Source organism: Megachile rotundata, chromosome 16 (genome assembly GCF_050947335.1).
Source record: "Megachile rotundata isolate GNS110a chromosome 16, iyMegRotu1, whole genome shotgun sequence".
Taxonomy (NCBI): domain Eukaryota; kingdom Metazoa; phylum Arthropoda; class Insecta; order Hymenoptera; family Megachilidae; genus Megachile; species Megachile rotundata.
Window position 1 is genome coordinate 5,622,578 of NC_134998.1, and position 21,765 is coordinate 5,644,342.

Sequence of the window (21,765 nt, forward strand, 5' to 3'; positions counted from 1 at the left end):
CCACACCGCCCGACGTGAAACTCCGCCGCCGTACAACGCTTATATACACATAACGTTGTTCCTTCCGGTGGACGAGCCTGTCACGATTTAGACCCGCTATCGGAGAAAGCTGAGCGACGAAGGTGGCTAAGTTGCGTGGTTAGCGAGTTGCTGTAAACTGTTCGCAAGATTGACAGCCTGATTTTACTGCGGACGATAATAACGTTCTATGCGATGAAGAAGACTGCCACTGATATTTCGGATCGCGTGCACAACTTGTCTTATTCCCGCAGGCTACATTTGACAGTTACGAGGGAAGTCGCTCTATGATTTTCAGAATTTTTAGGGATTTAGGGTTGAGTTAACAATTTTGGGGTATTGCGAGTTTGAAACCTGGGGATTTGGTATTTGAGAAGTTTGGGAATTGGGGTTTGGAGAGTAGATGGGATTTGGAAATTTACGAATATGGAGATTTAAAGATTTGATGATCTACTTGGCGACGTAGGAATTTGGAGATCTGAGATTATGGAAATCTTAGGAGTCCAAGAATTCGACAGCCTACAATTTAGAGATCTAAGAATTCGGGGATATTATCATAAAAGTTAGCATTCATTCGTAGTCACAAAATGGACATCGTGTCAAGTGCACCATAACTTTAGCCAAGTTAGGCAAAAATAGCCTAAGTCGATAAAGAGATAACTAGTTACAGACCCACATTGCACGACGATGATAAAATTTCAACGCGGAGTTAGAGTCGAAATCGGAGAAAGGCGGAACAACACGAGGCGAAATTTGTGAAAAGAAAGGACGATCCCAAGAGGACGTGAGTCATGTCCCGGCCGTACACGTCCGGGTTACACCATCGTCCTTAAGGTGACTAGGGATTAAAAAAGGGGCAAAAGAATGGAACACGAGCGTATCCGTTGTAGGAGGAAGAAGAGGAGGGAAGCCTGATATCTTAGATCAAGCTACGGCGCCCTCGCATCTAGGCCACAAGCCTTTAAAAGTGGGTCACAAGTCATCAATCGCTTGCGGCACGCTACTGTGCTCGCTCGAACTCGAGCACACGACCCACCTATTCTACTCCGGAACGTCTCATCTGGAGCGGAGCAACGTGACACGTTGGTTGCGTGTCAACACGGGTATATGGCCACCGGATGCCGTTAGGTTTCATAGAAAATTTTCGGTTCTTACGGATAGCCTGGTTCACGAGCGATCAATTCTGCTTTCCGCTGAAGATAGTTTAGAGATTTACGGGTTTCCAACTTGAGAGATTTAGTAATTTGAGAGGCGGAGAATTTGAAACTTGCAAACTTCACGGTTTAATGTCAGGATTTTGGGATTGGACAGTTTTATAATTAACAGGCATCAATTATTTTTAAGGATCTCAAAATATCTCATCCACAAATGAATCCACGTCAAGAAATGAGTCCACATCATCCACATCACACCTTTGAATCCAAATATCAAAGCAAACATCAAAGTTTGAAGTAGAACATCAAAAGTTGCATATTCGACTATTAACGACACCTCAATCAAGCTCTAAAAAGCAAAGCAAGCTTGGCAACCGAAAACTTCCCATCCTCGAGCAATTTGTGCCGCATAATTTGTCGAGAGATATACTGGATGAACTTCATCACCAGAAGTTTGCAGATGTAGCACGAAGTTGAAAGACTATTCTGATTGCAGGGTATAAATAAACCTGTTACTTCATGCACGAAGTGGCGAAATAAATTTAAATTGCCCTGGGTAATTTAAGGGGACAGATATGAAAGATATCGAGGGAGCGATGATACATTAACGAGAACCGTTTATGGTTGCATTTAGGGAGGTTTGGTCACTTTGTGCTGTATGGACCTAGTTGGTTTAGTTGGATACGTTAGTGCACTTGGCATAGTTTTGGACTTGGTAGTTTGATAGGATAGGTGTTAGGGCTCTGGATCATTTTTAGACCTAGGTGTAGTTTAGTTAGTTGAGTAGATGTTAGTATGACACACTGAAGACTTATTAGAGCTAGGTGGTAGGTTAAGCAGTTGGATATATGTGTGTGCACCATTTGGAGTACTTCCAGACCTAGCAGCTAGGAGTATAGTTAGTTAGATACACGTTAGTGCGTCGTTCTGTATACATGTTAGACCTAGTTGGTATTTTAATAAGGTGGATACATGTCGGTGCATCACTCTATACACTTTTAGACCCAGCAGCTGGTATTTTAGTCAGTTGAATAAACTTTAGTGCAGCACTTTGGATACAGTTTAGACCTATCTGTTAATTGAGTTAGTTGGATATGTGTTAATACACCAGACTGTACACTTGTCAGACCTAGTTGGTAGCTTAATCAGTAGGATTCACATGTGTCACCATTTTGTATATTTTCAGACCTAGCAGCTAGGAGTATAATCACTTAGATAAATGTTAGTGCATCACTCTATATACTTGTTAGACCTAGTAGCTATGTTAATCAGATGGATACATGTCAATGCATCACTCCATACACTTTTAGACCCAGCAGCTGGTATTTTAGTCAGTTGAATAAACCTTAGTGCAGCACTTTGGATACAGTTTAGACCTATCTGTTAATTGAATTAATTGGATATGTGTTAATACACCAGACTGTACACTTGTCAGACCTAGTTGGTAGCTTAATCAGTAGGATTCACATGTGTCACCATTTTGTATATTTTCAGACCTAGCAGCTAAGAGTATAATAACTTAGATAAATGTTAATGCATCACTCTATATACTTGTTAGACCTAGTAGCTATCTTAATCAGGTGAATACATGTCAGTTCACCAGTCCACACACTTTTAGACCTAGCAGCTGGTATTTTAATCAATTGTACACACAATAGTGCATCACTTTGTAAATTGTTTAAGTGCTAGTTGCTAGTTGATAGTTTAGTTAGTTGGATACACGTTATTGCACTTTGTATACTTTTAGACCCAGTTAGTAATTTAGTCAATTGCACTGTCAACTTATCATGCTGTCGACTATTTCGAATGTCGTACTCCATCTCAAATTAAACGAAATGAAACAGTGAATCGGAGAAATGTAGGGCAAGAGGTGAGAAACGTTTTGTCGCCGATAAATATCTATCCAGCGAAAGGAAAGCGGTGTATCAAGGTGGTAGTGCCGGTGAATATTTCAGTGGATCGCTTTCACCGTAAAATCACTCGTTCGGCCGCACTTATCGACCGAGATTTTCACAACGGTCACAGCGTTACTTTCACGTAACGCTTCTCTCCCGCTCTCTTTGATACGCGTCATTTCTCTTTCACGAAAACGCCGCGATTCGAGGAACAAACGTGTCCCTGCGATATCCGACAATTACCTCATTTCGTTTTCGAAATGTATACTTACCGACTGAGTCGAATTAAGTTCAGCGAAAGAATGTCAAAAACGTGTAATTCAACAACATGAAAATTTAAATAGTGTTACCTAACTTTCAGTATTATGTAAAAGCTATTTATATCTTCGAAATTTGTGGGAACCAAAAAGTCGATACTGAAAATTTCATCTTTTATTTTAAATCATAGCAAACTTTTATAGCAAACTTTTACAGCAAACTTTTATAGCAAACTTAAGTCGTAAAAGTTACAAATAATTTTTATTATAAATGTAATTGTAATATGTTACTATAAATATATATAATAGTGTAGAAGTTTGTACTAAGTATTTAAAATGGTCCGCCATTTTGTATCTTCATATCCTCCATATTGTTCAAACTTGTTCATCGAATAAGTGAAAGCTTATATTTTCCCAGAAGTGTAAATAAACAGATAACACGAGCTAAGTCACGTGTTCCCATAAGCTTTCTCCCTAAACTAAAAATGGCGGACCAAGCACGAAACCGTACAAAATAAATGTATTAGTCAGAAAACACCCTTCCCACCATTTCAAATTCAGAGTTATGCAAAAAGCTTCACTTAATAAGTACATGTAAAAGCACCTTTCTACTGTATTTTCTCGGAACTTATCTTCGTAGAAAATCTATACGGACAGATAAAGCGAAAGGTAGGTCACTTGTTCCCATAAGCTTTCTCTTAACTAAAAATGGAGACCTAAGTAGCACGAAACCGTATATTACGGATCTATCGGTTAGAAAACGCTTCCATCATGTAAATGCGAAGCTAAGTCACCGCCATTTTGCATACTTTTCTTACGATTCTGATTTATAGACGCAAGTTAAATATAGACGCACGTGAAAGCAACTTTCGTTCCTTTTTCCTGGAATATTCGTGGATGAACAGACGACATTTCGGTCTTAACCAATGAAATGTAAGCTGGATTATAATTTCTAAATTATAGAGTCACTCGAATGCATTGATCACGTGTGACTACATATGATAATGTGCACGAAATGGCGGTAGTTAGTTACTTCATGACAGTTTGCTAAAGAATGATGTTAATAAATTTACATATCAAATGAACCAATTAATAATTCTTCATTTCTGCGCTGGATTGTAACTAGACAAAGGTGTATTCAGTCTGTAATTTTTTTGTTATATAGCTGCTGTGACGGAACCTTTCAAAACACATGTGTTCAGACAATTTGAAGTTAGCTTCATACTTTATGTAATGTGGTGGCAGATATTTTCCAAAGTTTCCAAATTCCAAAATTGCAAATCCCAAAATTCCCCATATACACAGATCCTAAAATTCCCTAATTCCAAGGTTCCCTATATTCCTCGGATCGCAAAATCCCCCAAAATTCCCAAAATCTCCAAATACCCCCAAATACCCTAACTATCCCAATTCCCAAAATCCCCCCAATCCTCCAAATTTCAATAGGCCCAAATTTAAAAATTCCCACATTCCAAACCCCTAACTTCCCGAATTTCTAAAATTCCCAAATCCCAAATCCCAAGTCTCCAAATCCTCAAATTCCCAAATTCCCAAATTTCCAAATCCCAAATCCCAAGTCTCCAAATCCCCAAATTCCCAAATTCATAAATCCCCAAATCCCCAAATTCATAAATCCCCAAATCCCCAAATCCCTAAATCCCTAAATCGCTAGATCTCCCAAATCCCAAATCTCCCAAATCCCAAATCTCCCAAATCCCAAATCTCCCAAATCCCAAATCTCCCAAATCCCAAATCTCCCTAATCCCAAATCTCCCAAATCCCAAATCTCCCAAATCCCAAATCTCCCAAATCCCAAATCTCCCAAATCCCAAATCTCCCAAATCCCAAATCTCCCAAATCCCAAATCTCCCAAATCCCAAATCTCCCAAATCCCAAATCTCCCAAATCCCAAATCTCCCAAATCCCAAATCTCCCAAATCCCAAATCTCCCAAATCCCAAATCTCCCAAATCCCAAATCTCCCAAATCCCAAATCTCCCAAATCCCAAATCTCCCAAATCCCAAATCTCCCAAATCCCAAATCTCCCAAATCCCAAATCTCCCAAATCCCCAAAAATCCCCAAATCTCCCAAAATCCCCCAAAATCCCCCAAAATCCTCAAATCCCCCAAAATGCCCTAAATCTCCCAAATTTCCAGAAACCCAAATTTCAAAATCCCCGCATTCCAAACCCCCAACTCCCCAAATTCCCAAAATCCCCACATTCCGAACCCCCAACTCCCCAAATTCCCAAAATCCCCACATTCCGAACCCCCAACTCCTCAAATTCCCAAAATCCCCAAATCTTTCAATTTCCTCATCATGCAATTTCCCCAAGACCCGAACACGCCTCCGCATTTAAACGAACTTGCATAGCGTGTGAATGCTCGATCAAGAAACAAATTTATGTCATTGTTTCGAATCGATTGAACCCGGCAAACCGTCAGATGGAGATCTCCCGTTCACGACGCAACACGAATGTTTACTCGTGTTATCGCGCAGCTCGTGCCGCATGCTATCTCCAGGTATAATCGAGCTTTGTACCGTTAGTGATTGTTACGGGGCCATTTTTAGACTACAGAGTACCTCCGAGGCGTTTTAATTCACGTGATCTGTCGCGAAACTCATAAAACTATCAGGGAAATCCTCTTAACCTAAAATGCGAACGTTAGCTGCGAAAAATAATTCTTTTTTAAATACGATGCTGGTATGTTTCCCGTACTTACACTACCGTCCATAAGTATCCGGACACTTGGTTTCGTTACATAAAACATAGTTGAACTTTGTACGAAAGGTATTTAGGGTTATCATATCATTTGTAATAATTATTATTATCTTTTTTGAGGTGTCATAACGTAATAGAATTAATTTTTAAGTACAAATTATACAATGAAAGTGTGAAAGTAAAATTCATGTCCAGAAGTACAAAGTCCAAATTTGTGAATCTAATGAAACGCTTTCGATTCTAAAAAAAATTTTAATTTCTACTGTGTTTCATTTCTATGGTGCAGAACGTATTCGGAGGGTTCTTCGATATGTTTCAAGTGTTTGCAAACTGTTGGTAGATGTTTAGGTTCCTTCAATGGAGATAAGAATGGAGGTAACGCTACGCACTCGACAGTTTCGGTTTAGTTCGTCTGTAGCTTCTTTTCCATCGAGATATGAGTTCCAAACGAGAATTATCAATCGAAAAACGTTATAGTATTCTGACCTTCGCAGAGAAAAAAATCGATTTTAGTTACTGTTGCAGATACCTGAATAACTTTCATGCAACGCGAATGCATATTTCGCTTGTGTCCGGATACTTATGGACGGTAGTGTATGTACCGGGTGTACCATTCTTCATTTCTAAGAAAATTTCAATTTGTGAGAAAGGAAAAAATGCCTTATTCAAAGTATCGTTACAAAAGATCCAATATGGCGGCAGATATTAAGATTCCAGAAAAGGTTACCGACACTGCATGTGTGCCAGCAGAAAATTTCGGAGAAAACATTAAAATAACGTGGTCATCGGACCATCTGCGTTCCTGTACGAGCACCGTGACGAAAAATAAGAATTTTTTCACGGAACGTTGCTAAGTTAATTAATCGTTAATTTATCGTCGGTGGTGCGGGTATTAAAACGCTTTTGCGATTAAGATCGTGGGACGCGTCGACAGAAACGAGCGTAACGTACACCGCCAGTCTTTTCACGGGATTATACGTGTTTATACGGTTACGTAAAACGCCGGCAATAATTACGCAACTTTCGTGAACCTTGTAATAGAGCCCGACATGCTTGAATGAGATCCGATGTTTCGTTCGTTTCCACCAGATTTCGTTCGTTTTGCACTTCGATTCGTTTCGCTGCTCGCTTCTCGTCGCGCCGCTGAATATTCGATTGTTTATTTAAATTGCGTTGGTAAATGTATTGTATTGGAGCGATAGAGGGTATTGCTTGAATAGTGCAAGTAAAGGGTTATTAGTGGTATGAAGGTGGTTCGAATTTAGAGATGTTCAATTTTGGGGAGTTTGGGGGATTTTGGGAATTTGGGGAATTTGGGGATTTTGGAATTTGGAAACGTGAAGAAGAAAATTTGGGGAATTTGGGGAATTTGGAGAATTTGAAGAATTTGGAGAACTTGGGGAATTTGGAGAATTTGGAAATTTAGAGATTTCAAACTTGGGAAATTTAGGGATTGCAGAATTGGGAAATGTAAGGAAGTGGAGAATTTGGGGAATTTAGGGAATTCAGGGAATTTGAAGAATTGAAGAATTTGGAGAATTTGGGGAATTTAGGAAATTTGGAAAATTCGGAGAATTTGGATAATTTAGGGAATTTGGTGAATTTGGAAATTTAAGAATTTCGGAATCGGGAACTATAAATAGAGAATTTGAGGAATACGAGAATTCAGGAATTTTTTGAGAATTTGGGGGATTCTGGAATTCTGAAGAATTTAGAAATTTCGAGATTTGAGATGGAAATTTTGCAATCTGAACATTTGTGGACATGGAAATTTGGGTAATCTAGGGAATTTGGGGATTTCCAGCACTCCAAATTTAAGAATTTGGAAATTTTGTATTTTCAGAGTTCAGAAATTTTAGAAACATTAACCATCTAAGAAATTTAGTAATTTTGTAATATTGGAAATTATAAGATTTGGGGAATTTTACAAAAATTTGAGAACATTGAAAAATTTAGAAAATTTGAGAAAATTGGAAATGTTAGGAAATCTGTGAAAACTCGAAAATTTGGAAAATTTAGGAAAATTGAGAAAATTGGAAAATTGGAAAATTTAGGAAAATTGAGAAAATTGGAAAATTTAGGAAATTTAAGAAAATTGGAAGATTTAGAAAATTTGAAAAAATGGAAGAATTTAGGAAATCTGTGAAAATTGGAAAATTTGGGAAATGTAGGAAAGTTGAGAAAATTGGAAAATTTAGGAAATTTGAGAAAATTGGAAAATTTAGGAAATGTAGGAAATTTGAGAAAACTGGAAAATTTGAGAAATTTAAGAAAATTGGAAAATTTAGGAAATTTGAGAAAATTGGAAAATTAAAAAAATTACAGCAATTGGTAAATTTAGGAAATTGAGGAAAATAGAAGAAAATTGAAAAATTTGAAAAATTGAGAAATTTTTGAAATTTCACAAAGATAATTATAAATTTGAAGAAATTTGTTGAATTAATAATTAGAAAATTCAATAACATAAAAATTGTATAATTCCATCGCCATACAAAACTAAAAATAAGAAAACCTAATAACACAAGAATTTCTAAATCGGTACCCGAAAAGCTATAAACGTCCCAGAATCCATAAATCCAGAAACTTGAAAACGTCTCCAGCTAAAAACGTATGAATTCATAAATTGTTAAATGTCGACATGAAAAAGTTCATTAAGTGTACTAAGATTAAAAGTTCAAGTACCGACTTGAAGTCGTGCCAATCGATTGGCTAGTACTCTGTTAAAAGAGGGAACGGCTGTAAAAGAAGAGCACGCGAAACGACAAAAACCGTGGGCGGTTAGATTGGCGTTCATCGATTTTGTGTCGCTTTGAAGCACTACGTTCGCAGCAGACTACTTTATAAATATTTGATCCGTCGACCGACCGAGCCGAGTTTAAATTTAACGCGAATCTCCCACGATCGAATATTTACTAAATTATTGTCATACAAACGAATTGCAATTCTGACTCGATCTATTCAGCTCGCTGTTACCGTTCGTTCGAAATCGATTTGCTCTTTTGCGCTAACTTTCAATATTGTCGCTTTGTTTTTTAGGTTGTTAATGACACTGACTTTTGTATTCCATTGCTTTTTGTGGATAAAATGTTATTTTAAAGAAATTCAAATTTTTTTATTTTTAGATTGTAGTATTTTTAAGTTTATTTTTTTATTTATTTTTGTATTTTCAAATTTTTAGATCCTCAAATTCTCATATTTCTTTAATTTCAGATCTCACATTTTCAAGTTTCCAAAATTCCCTACTTTCTAATTACTTAGATCTTGATTTGTTAAATTCCCTAGATTTCTCAAAATCTTATATGAGAAATTTCCAAATTCCCCAAAATCCAATGTTACGAGTTACCAAATTCCCCAAAGTCCATTGTTCCGAGTCACCAAATTCCCTAGGGTCCCATATCTCGAGTTACCAAATTCCCCAAATTCCCACGTCCCGAATTACCAAATTCCCCAAATTCCCACGTCCCGAATTACCAAATTCCCCAGGGTTCCATGTTTCGAGTTACCAAATTCCCCAAAGTCCCATGTCCCGAGTTACCAAATTCCTTAGGATCCCATGTCTCGAGTTACCAAATTCCCCAAATTCCTACGTCCCGAATTACCAAATTCCCCAGGGTTCCATGTTTCGAGTTACCAAATTCCCCAAAGTCCCATATCTCGAGTTACCAAATTCCCTAGGATCCCATGTCTCGAGTTACCAAAATCCTCGAATTCCCACGTCCCGAGTTACCAAATTCCCCAAATTCCCACGTCCTGAATTACCAAATTCCCCAGGATTCCATGTCTCAAGTTACCAAATTCCTCAAAGTCCCATATCTCAAGTTACCAAATTCCCCAGGGTTCCATGTCTCAAGTTACCAAATTTCTCAAAGTCCCATGTCTCAAGTTACCAAATTCCCCAGGGTCTCATATCTCGAGTTACCTAAATCCCCAAAGGTGCCATATCTCGGGTTACCAAATTCCCCAAATTCCCATATCTCGAGTTAGCAAATTCTCCAAAGTCCAATATCTCGAATTACCAAATTCCCCAAATTCCCATATCTTGAGTTTCAAAACTCCCAAAATTCCCCAGATACCTCAAATTCCCATATCTCGAGTTACCAAATTCCCCAAAGTCCAATATCTCGAGTTACCAAATTTCCTAAGTTCCCATATCTCGAATCACCAAATTCCCCAAATTCCCATATCTTGAGTTACCAAACTCCCCAAATTCCCCAGATACCTCAAAGTCCCATGTCTCAAGTTAGCAAATTCCCCAAAGTCCCATATCTTGAGTTAGCAAATTTCCCAAATTCCTCATTCTCATGTCACAAGTTACCAAATTCCCCAAATTTCCTGATTATCTTTACTCCTTCAAATTCCCCAATTTTCCCAAATTTTCAGTTGTCCAAAATACACTTATCAATACATCACCTATAACAGTCTTATAAAATAATTAATTAACAAATTATTTATAACTGCCCTATAAATGAATAACTAGTATCTTTTTATTCCAATAACAAAAAAGTAGTACATAAACATACACCAAATAAAAAAACACATGTAAACTAATAAAAAGTTTACAAAGTACATATAAATATATGTAAAAATAATGCGATCAAAAAAAAAAAAAACAATTAAGAATGTACGATTTTTGTATTGTGACGATGGCGCCCCACACAAGCCACCCCTTTGTACGACACCTTGAGCCACCCCTGAGTCATACACCACGGAATTCGTTTCGATATCGTTCCATATCGCGGTTCTAACGTATCCATTGGGATATTGCGTCCACCCATTTCCAGAAACTTTATACCCAGCCAATTTTATCGCGATGTCGAAGGTCCGGCTGTTTGTACAGTACCGTGAACAATTTTTACCCTCGAATGACGGTGACTGGGTCATTTCGGATCAATATACTGTTGCAATATTTGAGTTAATGTGCAACCTAGTAGATCGGTTTGCGTAAAAAGAGTTACCGTTCTGTTGAAAACCGGAGAAATTCACCGAGAATTAGCTTTTTATTGCGCTACATGTTTCGACGATTTGTTAGGTTTTTCGCAGTTTTATTGCGGAAGGATTTTTATGCGATTCGGATTTATAATTTATGCGATTTATAGTTTATTGGGAATTTTCTAGTTTAGTGGGATTGTTTTTGAGGTGAATTCAGGAAATTTTTTATTTTTAGAATTTGGGGAATTTTGGAATTTGTCGAATTTGGGGAATTTTTGAGTATTTGAATTTTTAGATTTCTCGTACAGGGAAGTTTTGAGTTTTATAAGTTTCCGAGACGAGAAACTGTGAAATTTCAGATTATCAAAGAAATTTGGAAATTTGGAATTTTGTAAATTTGAGAATTTGGAAATTTGGGAGTTTGGAAATTTGAGAGTTTGGAAATTTGAGAGTTTGGAAATTTGAGAATTTGGAAATTTGAGAGTTTGGAAATTTGAGAGTTTGGAAATTTGAGAATTTGGAAATTTGAGAAATTGGAAATTTGACAATTTGGAAATTTGAGAGTTTGGAAATTTGAGAGTTTGGAAATTTGAGAGTTTGGAAATTTGGGAGTTTGGAAATTGGAGAGTTTGGAAATTTGAGAATTTAGAAATTTGAGAGTTTGGAAATTTTAAAAGTTGGAAATTTGAGAATTTGGAAATTTGAGAAGTTGGAAATTTGAGAATTTGGAAATTTGAGAATTTGGAAATTTGGGAGTTTGGAAATTTGAGAGTTAGGAAATTTGAGAATTTGGAAATTTGAGAGTTTGGAAATTTGAGAGTTAGGAAATTTGAGAATTTGGAAATTTGAGAAATTGGAAATTTGAGAAATTGGAAATTTGACAATTTGGAAATTTGAGAATTTGGAAATTTGGGAGTTTGGAAATTTGAGAGTTAGGAAATTTGAGAATTTGGAAATTTGAGAGTTTGGAAATTTGACAAGTTGGAAATATGAGAATTTGGAAATTTGAGAAATTGGAAATTTGACAATTTGGAAATTTGAGAGTTTGGAAATTTGAGAGTTTGGAAATTTGAGAGTTTGGAAATTTGAGAATTTGGAAATTTGAGAATTTGGAAATTTGGAAATTTGGGAGTTTGGAAATTGGAGAGTTTGGAAATTTGAGAGTTTAGAAATTTGAGAGTTTGGAAATTTTAAAAATTGGAAATTTGAGAATTTGGAAATTTGAGAAGTTGAAAATTTGGGAGTTTGGAAATTTGAGAGTTAGGAAATTTGAGAATTTGGAAATTTGGGAGTTTGGAAATTTGAGAATTTGGAAATTTGAGAAGTTGAAAATTTGAGAATTTGGAAATTTGAGAAGTTGGAAATTTGAGAAATTGGAAATTTGACAATTTGGAAATTTGAGAGTTTGGAAATTTGAGAGTTTGGAAATTTGAGAGTTCAGAAATTTGAGAGTTTGGAAATTTAAGAAGTTGGAAATTTGAGAATTTGGAAATTTAAGAAGTTGGAAATTTGAGAATTTGGAAATTTGAGAATTTGGAAATTTGAGAATTTGGAAATTTGAGAATTTGGAAATTTGAGAATTTGGAAATTTGAGAATTTGTATATTTGAGAATTTGTATATTTGAGAATTTGTATATTTAAGAATTCCAAAATTTGAAAATTTGAAAATTCCAAAATTTCAAAATTTGAGAAGTACATCCAACAACATAAAAATCAAAAAATTTGTCGAACCTAAAATCCTAAACAAAAAAATGATAAACAGACAAAATTTGAAAATGTCGCGCCGTAACGATTAACCTTGACTAAACAAGAGCACGAATAAACTGTACACGCAGTTCGTTTTGCAGAATGTCAGCTGTTATTTATTGAATTTACCGTTGCTTACAAGCAACACGCCTCTCCGCTAACAACATTACGCTGCACTGATTTTATTGGCGCGTCCTGTAGTTTTAACATCGATTGCACGCTCGTAATTGCGAAATGGTACGATCGGGGTGGGCTAATAAATGCAACCCAATTAACACCCAACGCTTCTACAAACCTGACGAACTATGCGTTGCCGATATTCAATTTTCGGCTCGCGATTTATCACCCAAATACGCTGACGTTTGCGAATCTATTGCAATTAAGATTTTTCTTTCGCTTCCATAGTCATCGATTTTAATCAACTGCTGTTTTTTACACTTTACTGAGTAACTTTTACGTCATTTATTTAATTTTTTAAAGTAATTCTTTACAATATTAAATTGTTACTGATGATTTTTAATTAGTAGCATAGAAATAATTAAATTTTTTTTGGTACTTTTTTACAAAATTTATATTTGGTAATTTGGAAATATTTTAATTTAGGTATTTGCAATTTTTAAAATGAGAATTTGGAGAATTAGAGGAATTCTGGGGTATTTGGAGGAATTTTAGGATTTAAAAATTTGAGAATTTTGGGATTTTTTGGAAATATAGAAAACTTCGATTATTTCAGAAATTTGGATATTCAGAGAAATTCAATATTTGGAAATTTGAGAATTTGTAGAAATTTAAAAATTTGAGAATTTTGGGAATTTTTGAAAATACTGAAGACTTTGATTATTTCAGAAATTTGGATATTCAGAGAAATTCAATATTTGGAAATTTAAAAATTTGAGAATTCTGGGATTTTCTGAAAATATTAAAGACTTCGATTATTTCAGAAATTTGGATATTCAGAGAAATTCACTATTTGGAAATTTGAGAATTTGTAGAAATTAAAAAATTTGAGAATTCAGAGAAATTCAATATTTGGAAATTTGAGAATTTGTAGAAATTAAAAAATTTGAGAATATTGGGAATTCTTGAAAATATTGAAGACTTCGATTATTTCAGAAATTTGGATATTCAGAGAAATTCAATATTTGGAAATTTAAAAATTTGAGAATTTTTGGAATTTTTGAAAATATTGAAAATTTCGATTATTTCAGAAATTTGGATATTCAGAAAAATTCAATATTTGGAAATTTGAGAATTTGTAGAAATTAAAAAATTTGGAAACCTGAAAAATTTAGAAATCCAAAAATTGAAAGAAACCTGTCAATGTAAAAATCTGAAAACCTAAAGATTGAAAATGAACGAAATTAAAAAACGCAAACAATGTATAAATAAAAATTGATGAATATTCATATACTATTTCGATTTTAACGAAAGCACTAACGAATATGGCCGGGAAGTAAATTGCTACAAATATTGAAAGCTATCGAGCAGAGTTAATTACTTTTCTCGTAGACTGCTGGCTGGGAATACTTTATGCCGTTCGAAAGGCACGAAACGAAACGATTGGAACGAACAAGCATCGATCCTTTTCTTTGGCAATTTTATTCGGTGCCTGTATCAATCGATCTCGTATTAATTTGTTTCTGAATCGTGACTGAACCAGAGGCAAACCAAGCGAAAAAGGTTTCAGCGTATTTCTACGGAAAATAACGAGCTTTTATGAGCGTTTCTCAACTTTCAACCAGTATTTTTCTTTGTCACGGAAAGAGAAACATTTATGAAACTGCGAACTAGTTCTGCCATCGAATTCCGCTTGAATTCATTCATTCGGTATTTTAACCTCGAATTTTAATCGAAATAATGAAATCGATTGTGATTCTTTTGAATTTCGTATCGGATGACATTGTTTACTTTCGGTGAAACCGTTTGGTATTAACACGGAGCCATTTTATAATTGTTGTCACAAAATGGCGTTGGAGATTTGTTTCGAGTTTTATGAGGACGATTATAGTTACTTTTTTTATGGTATTTATGTGAAATAGTGCGTTTTGGAATTTTTGGATTTTTGGTTTTTCAAACTTTAGGGATTGCTTTCCAAAATACAAAACACCAAATCCCAAATTCCGCAAATCGCAAAATCCCCATATACCAAAGTCCCCATATCTCAAAGTCCCCATATACCAAAATCCCCATACCTCAAAGACCCCATATCCCAAATTCCTCATATCCCAAATTCCCCATATCCCAAATTTCCCATATCCCAAATTCCCTATATCGAAAAATCCCCATATACCAAAGTCCCCATATCTCAAAATCCCCATATACCAAAGTCCCCATATCTCAAAGTCCCCATATACCAAAATCCCCATACCCCAAAGACCCCATATCCCAAATTCCTCATATCCCAAATTCCCCATATCCCAAATTTCCCATATCCCAATTTCCCTATATCGAAAAATCTCCATATACCAAAGTCCCCATATCTCAAAATCCCCATATCCCAAAATCCCCATATCCCAAAATCCCCATATCCCAAAATCCCCATACCCCAAAATCCCCATACCCCAAAATCCCCATACCCCAAAGAGCCCATACCCCAAAGAGCCCATACCCCAAATTCCCCATATCCCAAATTCCCCATATCCCAAATTCCCCATATCCCAAATTCCCCATATCCCAAATTCCCCATATACCAAATTTCCCAAATCCCAAATTCCCTATATCGCAAAATCCCCATATACCAAAGTCCCCATATCCCAAAATCCCCAACCCTAAAATCCCCAAATCCCAAAATCCCCAAACCCTAAAATCCCCAAAACCCAAAGTCTCAATATCCCCATATCCCCAAACCCCCAAATCCCAAAATCCCCAAATCCCCAAATCCCCAAATCTCAAAATCCCCAAACCCCAAAATCCCAAAATCCGAAAATCCCCATATTGCAATATCCCTAAATGATTATGTCGTATCACGCAACGCCTCCCAACAGCAAACAACCTCTCCAAATCACTAAACACCCCAAGCATGAAATTTCCGCGTAAGAAAATACAGTGTATCCGACGTCGTTATAAACGACGGCAATATAACGAGCGTCCGCAATACATAACTCCGGCCTATAAACGTATACAAACAGCACCAGCGCATGATACCGATAGGCAAAATGAAGGACCCCGCAGGTTTTAATTCGATTCCGCTTGTTGCGCCGTCGTCCTTATATACTCGTCCCGGTGTCTTTCCATAACATTAAATAAATGTTAAGGGGTGATAAAGCACCCAACGTGCACACGGGGAACACAAAGCGTCAGAGAGGGGAGGAACTCTCGGTCCATAAAGTGCAAGCCCGATATGGAAAGGCAACGCGATGCGTTAAACTGTCCGCGAGTTTTCGATTTACGACGTGACGGGATCGAAGTTTATACAACCGCTGCCTCTAAGAGACCGTCGCTTTTCCGCGGTCGGCGCTTTTTATTCCGTAGTACTATATACGCGGGATAGGATTTGCATAAGTGGGTAGAATAATGCTCGTAAACGCTTGCGATGGAGACACGGGGGATGTAAGATTGGTTAGTATATCAAAAAATGTCGTTGAATTTGATGATTTATGGATGGGATACTTAAAGCAGCAAGTTGATAATTACATCATTATCATTAGCTTCGTTGTGATTGAAATATGTTGCCAGGAAAAACGTTGAAGGCATCTGTTCGGTAAAGAAATTAAGCGTTGCTGAAGTTTGGCTTTAGAAATCTTCCCGACAAGGTTTCATTACATGCACATTTTAATCAGTACATTCGAATGCTGTATGCTTCTCGTACAATCGATTTAATTGTAATGAATGTTTGTTATATGAGAAATACAAAATGAGAGATTTTATAGTGCGATATATGTAAAAGACAATAAAGCGAATCATAGCAGCAGAGCAATAATGTGTTGCAATGTAATGAATTTTAGCCCACAATCTTCCACTGTTAATATTATTCATAAATATTATGAACAAAACATTATTAATATTTAATTTAATTCCAAAAATTCTAATTTTAAGAAGATTCAGCCCGTAAAAAAAAACACTTCCCAGGATTCGATCGTACAAAGTTGCAATTATTGGTCCAGCATGCATAGCGCTGAGCCAATATCGATTAAGTAAATCAATGTCTTCTTTTTATCTACATATATATGATTGTAAAGAGGATATGTATTTTATCGAACATTTATACTTGATATGTTTGTCCTTGAAATATTAAAATATCCCTAGGGCAACTTACAATATTTTTACAATCTCTGCACATTCTCCAGTTATTCATTAATACACGTGCTATATGCAATATATATTTATGAAATACCTATAGAATGTTCCTAAGATATTTCAAGATATTCCTAAAATATTTCTAGGGTATTTCACGACGTTCTTAAAATCTGGATTCTTGGAACTTGGATCTTAGAATCTTTCTTCCTAGTATTCTTGGAATATCCCTAGGATGTCCTAAGAACATTTATAGAATATTCTCAGTACGTCCACAGAATATTTCTAGAATATCTCTAGTACGTCTATACGATATTTCTAGGATATCCCTAGTACGCCCATACAGTATTTCTAGGAAATCCCTAGTGTTCTCACAGAATTCTTCTAGAATATCTCTAGTGCGTTCACAGAATATTTGTACAATATCCCTAATAATACATCCATAAAACATTACTAGAATATCTTTAATATATAATATCTCGAAAATATCCCTAACACCTCAATAGAGTATTTCCAGAATATCCCCAGAACTGCCCTAGAATATTTTTACATTATCCCAATGCATCCATAGAAAATTTCTAAAATATCTCTAACACGTCCATACAACATTCCCAGCCCTAATATCTCCCTATAATATTTCCAGAATATCCCCACTAATACACCCATACAATGTCTCTAGAATATTTCTAGTAACTCACACAATACATCTAAAACATCCCTAGTAACTCACACAATATATCTGAAATATCCCTAGTACCATTCTTCCTAACCAGCTCCTTCCTAAAATATCGAATATCATAGAATATCCTCGAGATGCAGAAAATATCCCTAGAACGTCTTCAGCATACCTTCCCTCCGTTTTCCGCTCAATTATCATGGAACGCAACCTAACGGCAGAAATTTTGTTCGCGACACAGGTTATCCTTGCTCGGTGTATCCGCCAATGCCAAGGTTGCAGGACAAACAAACGGAGAGTATAGGGGAATCCGAGCACGTACGTCTGGTGTTTGTATATGCACGGCCTCCTCGACCTCACGGGGGCCAGTGTACCTTGACTCTCGCGTCGGTTTTATGGCTCGCAGTTTGCCCGGGGATCGTTCGTATCACCCTGTACAACGCCGTTTTGCTAGGACATGCACGATTTTCACCGGACACCGACGATTTCTCGTGACGTCTCGTCCTGGGAAAAAAAACGCACGCAGCACCAGGACCCCACTCTATTATGCCAAATGCATTGTCCGCCGTGTCCTCGCACAGGACGTGACAGGGTAACGCGACTTAGCTCCTACCTGTTCTATGCCAATTTTTCTGCCGTTCAGGAATTTGGCGCCCGACGGGAAAACAATGGCGGACATTTAACGATCACGTGACCCTTTCGTTCACATCACACTTTAGAGTACGCTAACTTCAAATGTCTAAGCCAAACCGCATCGCACTACATGTCACACATGGTGCACTGTGATTGGAATTTTATGGACCAGACTTTTTACTGCAATTTTGGGTCCAATTCTAATTATAATCTGTATCATCAGAACGCGTCTAAAGGCGACAAGTGTCTAACATTTTTTAGTTGTCTCAGCGTTGTAGCAGTAAGATAGCTGTCCATGAAGCAACTGCCTTGAGAATTATAGGTTAAGAGGTTAATAACCGACTGTTACTCAAATATCAGAATGATTAACGCTGAACAAAACTATGCCTGAATAAAGAGAATGATAAAGGCTGAATAAAGCTTAAGTAGTTCGATCCCAAGAGGCCGAATAAAGGGAATGATATAAAACCTAACTGAAGCTCTACGTCCGAATGATCGGCAAACTAAGAATGGATAAAGGGAACGTAAAACCTTTTCGTATTTAGTCGAAAAAGTGTTTAGCCCAGAAATCTGCTTTACCGACCGATCCTTTTAAACGTGGCCGAGGATTTTTCAGCGGGCAAAGGCAAAGAGCCGGTTGAAAAATAAAAGAAATTCAAGGTATTCGTTCCGCAATCCATTAACGAGGCAGCTTTGGGAGCACGTGTACGTGCCCCGGCGAATATTCGGCGTTGAGGCGAGGCCTACGCTGGCTTAACGCCGCATTTCCAAAAGGACGGTATTTAGAGGATGATTTCGAGGCACGTGCCAGTACGCAGAGCGGTGGTCATCGATATCCGAGCACGGCATTTTCAAAGGAGTTATTCAGCACGGTATGCTCTAGTCTGGCCGTTGAACCGACTGGATAGAATGCCAAATCTCTCCTATTCCACATCCCGGCTACCACTGTCTCTGTCCACGTCTTTGGCTCTTTATCGGGACTCTCTGATGTCCTATTCTCCTGATACCATCTCTGTCATCTGATTGCTTCCCATACGAGCCACGCTCTGTGTTTTGCACTTTGCCTTGATTAATCGAACATTGATGCACGAAATGCTGGTCGATATTGATCACTTATGCTACTGAATTATGGCGGTTTAGCCGAATGTTTGTATATTGGCACTTTTGTGGAAGCTATCGGTTTTATTGATGTGTAATATTTTTTTATACTTTCGCAAATATTTGAATTTTCGGGTTGCAACATTTTTTTAATTTTTGTGCTTTAAATTTTTAAGGTGGTATACAATTTCCGAAATATTTAGATTTTCAAATTTTTACAAATCTTCGAGAGTTTACAAATCCTCAGATTGACAAATTTTCAACTTTTTAAATTTCGTTTTGTACGAATTAAACGGTTATTAGATGCGGTATTTCTAAATGAAATGAACACTGCATATGCCCAACAGGAAAGTCGTATCCGTGACATCACGCAAAATGAAAAGCACGCCACATAATTTCAATGTTAAAGGGGAAAGTCATCGGCCCAAATACGTCAAATGTACACGCGTGTAACGTCCATAAAAGCGGTCAAATGCTATTTCATTTCCGGCTAACTCGTCACACGATTCCTTTCATTACAATCGAACTGCCGCTATGAATATAAAAAGGAAGAAATTGTACACAGCGATAAACCATATCCGTATACTTTCTCCTTTCTCGAGGGAATTTGATTACCGTCGTAAATAGACGGCATGAAATTTATTAATAAATATGGTTCGTTCAATTAACACGTTGACTTTCACTGTATTCGGACGTTAAGCCTGAATTTTTATTAGGAACATTTTACCGTGCGATGGTCAGGGAACTAATAAAAATGGCTGACACGTTTTTGTCGTTGTAAATGCACATCATTTTATTTATAATAAGTGATCATCGTATGTCTGTTATGAATGACTCGAAGGACAGTCAACAAGTTAACAAAAATACACGTAACATGATGTATCCACCAGCTCTTTCATTTAAAATGTAAGGAGATTAAGTATTAAGACGATCCAGCAGTTAGATTATCACCGTTGTCTACATGTGTATAGGAAAAACGCGCGTGTCAACGATCCGCCATTTATTTACCAATTAGACCACTAGGAAATGTTCGAATGATTGCGACGAAAGCAACAAAAGAGCGAGTCTCGATTAACCCTTTCGTGGACGCTGTTAGTAACATAAATTTAACGTACGACACTAACGGTCAGCGTGCGAACTAATAAAAATGGCCGTCGCGCTTTTGCCGTTGTAAACGAACGTGGTCTTATTTATAATAATAAAAGTATAAGTGCTCTCGACAACATATAACGTTTGAATTGTTCTTCGCGAGCTTTCTCGATAAATTTTCAGTACCGACTTGATGTTAAAAGTACCATCGCATCCGCCATATTTGTTTTGCACGCCAGCGTCCCTGTAGCCCAGTGACTGCTTTCTTTTCCGACACTCGAAAACTTTGTAAAACTAATTTTTAATTTGCGGTACGCGAACTGGAATTATTGAACCGCCTTCGAATAATGGTACGCAGCGAAATTTGTTTGTACTATTTCTTAGAACATGTTTATTCGATTCTTGTGTTAAGAGTCTACCAACTTTATCGGCACTCGAACTATAATATTATCATTGCTGTACTTAATTTTATGGAAGCGAGTTTTCTGAATGTATTTGTGTGTCTGGTAAGTTGGCACGCGACTATACCAATAGAATTTGCATAATTTTCGACTATCAACTCATCAGTTTCTCCTGAATATTTAATATTTTGTACCTTATAAAGCAAATTATGAAATACTTGAACAAAAAGCATTTCCATCAAGCACGTTTTCATGAACTTGAAAGGGTTAATCTCTGACGACTAATTAATTAGACTTGCAAGTGAAGTTCGGAAACTTGTAGAAACTTCCAAATCGTCAGATTTTGAACTCGTCAAATTTTAATTATACTTTTTATTAATTATCATGTTCAGGCCGTCTGTACACGTGGAGAGGGTGAAAGTTGGAATTCGAGCGTTCGATACGAGCGCTGTTTAATCGGGTAGGTTTATCTTAGGAAACTTTGCATTAATTAGTTTTATCGTCGGTCTCGGAACCGACGCCGGTTTATACAGGCCCAAGAGGAAAAGTTTATTTCTGCGGGCAAGAGGTTTATTTATTCAGATGCCGTGATCGCGCGTTGCGTGCCAAAAGTTCCTTAATTTCGTAAAATTGCTAAATAACTGGAGGTAGACACGCTCCGGCAATGATTAAGACATCGATCGTTTGATTAGAAGGCGGTCGCACATAAATATCTGCTAAACGATGTAAATCATCGAGCAATATTACATCAGTTTTATTGAAAGTTATGTGCCGACAGTCTTTAGTTGAGGTCTGAAGTTCCATGAAGATAATTATTTTCTGTTAAAAAAATTTAGTTGTAGGAAGGATATATAATGTTGCAATTTGTGGATAATAAATTTGCTGTATTATAACCTTGAAAAATCTTGAAACA

The 21,765-nt window shown here is 36.8% G+C and overlaps 1 protein-coding gene across 2 annotated transcripts in view; it reads right to left on the reverse strand.

Moving 5' to 3' along the window:
* Positions 1–21,765, reverse strand: part of LOC100882449 (CCR4-NOT transcription complex subunit 6-like twin) — a 620,172-nt gene that overhangs the window by 558,921 nt on the left and 39,486 nt on the right. The gene's annotated exons all lie outside the window — the stretch shown is intronic.